Source organism: Halichondria panicea, chromosome 15, assembly GCF_963675165.1.
Source record: "Halichondria panicea chromosome 15, odHalPani1.1, whole genome shotgun sequence".
Lineage (NCBI taxonomy): Eukaryota > Metazoa > Porifera > Demospongiae > Suberitida > Halichondriidae > Halichondria > Halichondria panicea.
This window is the reverse complement of record NC_087391.1, coordinates 1,966,686-1,969,723: the sequence shown is the minus strand read 5'-3', so window position 1 is coordinate 1,969,723 and position 3,038 is coordinate 1,966,686. Positions and strand designations below refer to the sequence as shown.

General features: G+C 39.4%; 1 pseudogene; it reads left to right on the top strand.

Moving 5' to 3' along the window:
- Nucleotides 1-2,259: 2,259 nt before the first annotated feature.
- LOC135348841 (T-complex protein 1 subunit delta-like) overlaps nucleotides 2,260-3,038 on the top strand; it is a 56,413-nt pseudogene continuing 55,634 nt past the window's right edge.

Genomic DNA, 3,038 nt, shown 5'->3' with positions numbered 1-3,038 from the left:
TCTTGTGATTTCATTGTTTAAAGCATACATGTATATGTAATAGTTGTGACACATGCACGAGTGCCAGATGTGGAAACTTTACTACGGTGAGAGCTGGTGTTTTGATTGACTTTGTAGCTTCAATAATGGCCTCTGTACTCCAACTTTGCGTCGATTCACCCATTGCCAAAGACCATGTGTATGCTCCACCTTCAATTTTGTTAATGTAGATTAAGTTTTGCTGGTCGAGCCATGATTTTGGTAATTTCATTGCAGTTAGGTTTTGATCAAATGCCTGATGCATCTTCGGCTAATGTGACAAGTTACGTTGTATGGTTTGTGGCTTGTCTCTATGCTGGGAACGGTATCCACTCGTTATGTTCTAACCGACTGCTGGGTAGGCGAGGGAAACACCCCATTGCAAATCCTGTCTCTAGTGTCAGTAATTTCGTTATGTGTTGTGTTGTGCTCCGATTTTTTACTTGTGAATAAGTTGCTTATTTTAAAACAAGCTTCCTCAATCCTTCCTTCAAAGTTCTTAAGTTTGCTAAAAAGCGGCTCCCCTCAATCGCAGTGCTCTCACTTACTACAAAGATGCTATACCCTCTAGAATTGACTTGGGTAAATCGAGATATGGAGGTCCGTTTACGACTGAGGAAGTTGAAAATGTTTTGCGAATGCTTGCTCTCAGTGTGTCCTTCGGCTTTATTTTCACTTCATACTATCTTTTTCAGCAGTTATTGTATGTGAAAGATTGAATCCACGATATATTGGCTTCCCAAAATTGTACAGATGTCATGATCTGGTCATTCTCCTATGAAACGTCGCTCTGGGTGGTTGGTTTTATAGCAATCTATGAGTTTCTCATTTTATCCATTTGCAGTGCCCATTATACCTTCCATTTTGAAGAAAATCGGATTTGCCTCATTTCTTACGATAGTTGTAATGGTATATCTCATTAGTGGTCTCAGGTCTAGACTATCACAGAGAGCTAACAGATCCTTACGACTCGGACTGGTTTTGGATCATGCATTCTCTGATCTCAGCCCCTCTAAAAGTGATCCTGCTAACTTCTGCCATTGAGTTTGTCTGTGCACAATTGAGCTGCTGGTACAAGATGAGAGATATAGCTACTCCATACAGGTGGGTGGAAGATGCCTTTGAAAAATATCTCGCTTCTGACAATCATATCATTTAACAGCTATAATTATTTATATATGGAAGTATATATTATAGATCAGTGATATCATGTTTAAGAAACCATAATTATGTTTTCAATTGGTTTCATTGTGCCAGCTTGTATACCAGTCCTATTAATTTATTGCACTTAAATCATGCAGGGGGGCCAGGACACTCGTCAGTGATGGCCTACCGTATAACGTCTTTTGTATAATTATGTCAGAATAATAATAGGCACGTTTTTCAAGATAATGGGGAGCAAAAAAAGGATAATTTTTCCCCTCTTTTTGTGCAACTGGCAAACATGAACGCACATGCACAAAATAAAAAATCTTGATCATTCTGTGATGGGATGGCATTAACACAGCACAACTAACAGACTAGTCTAACACATGCAAGATCACTGAGACATAATTAATAATCGTGACTCTCACAGTGCACATCCAGTCTAGAGAGTAGAATACCACAATAGGTGGGTAGTTGTATATACCTAAATGCTCAAGATTGAAGTGTTGATACCATTGGCTACAATTTATTTCCCCAAAAGTTGTTGTTGAAGGTATTAGCTGCGGCTAGTATTAGAAAGGCTGCTGCATGCAAAAGCCATAGAAAAAGCCAACATCTCTCCTGAATAATTCTGTGAAAGCTGATCTGCAAGCGAAGTCAAACTTCAACACAACTAAGTTCACAACCCTTGCAAGTAATATACCTACCCCCAGGCAACCATCTCTATATGGCATCCCCTGAAGAAAGAGAGAACCTCAGAGTCAATCACTCCATCACCCTGCGACAAAGACTCCGTCTGGACCTGATATAAATACCGTCCTTCTCACACAATTGTGTATAGCTCTTTGTTAGATCACCTGGATGCGGCCTACTATGTTGGACTGCCTGTCATCCCTCTGGCGTCCATAGCAACTAGACTGTATAAAATAGAATGTGCCATGTAGCATAAGTCGGACTTACGCTACATGGCACATTCTATTTTATACTGTCCCCCTTACTGAGAATGCGTATATTTATATTCGGCTATAGACTGTGCAAGGAAGTTGTATTACTCAATAAATTGCATAGAACAATTAGTGATTTATCACAGAGTCAGGTTACATAAATTTTCCACACATGCACTGTATAGGTGAGATGAGACCCACTTTGGTGAATACGCCATCTAGCTGGTACATTCAAGAAAGGTTATTCTTTGATGTCCACCCTCCACTGGGAAAAGGTGAGCCATATGGTTTGCTTAGGGTTATGGTGCATGCATGCATGGAGCTTCTTGTAAATGATATTTCAAAGAGCTGTCTGTCTGTACATATAATTATATAGTGGCTTAATCTGTCTGTTCTCTATACTAGAAAAGCGTGTGTAGTAGTCAACTCCGATCTTTTAGACAGTAAGATAGCTGGTCATAGTTATTGTAATGTACGGTGCCATTGTTGTAGTATTCATTACCATAGCTACATATCAGATAATTACCGTAAGACCTCAATTTAAGGCGACCCTCCAAATATGCGACATCCATGAGCTTCTGCAATTTTCTGACCTCTAAAAATAGCGACAGCTGCGTAGACAATTATTTTTTTAATGTCGCATTCTAAATGTAGCCACTCCCTAGCCTCGATTGTAGCCCACTGGAAAATCAGTGTTTTTAAGCAGCCTGAAATCGAGGCAAGTAGACTCTGTAAAGTTACCTCTAATTAGATGCGACCCTTTAAATATGCGACCAGGACTTAAATATAATTTTTCAACCTCCAAACGAAGTGACCTCTGGCTTCAAAAGTGTCGCTTTAAATCGAGGTATTATGGTATATCAGTGTAGTAATCTGTCTTGCACTATACATTAAGGTTACTATACGACAGGTAGTAATTTTAGTGTTTCA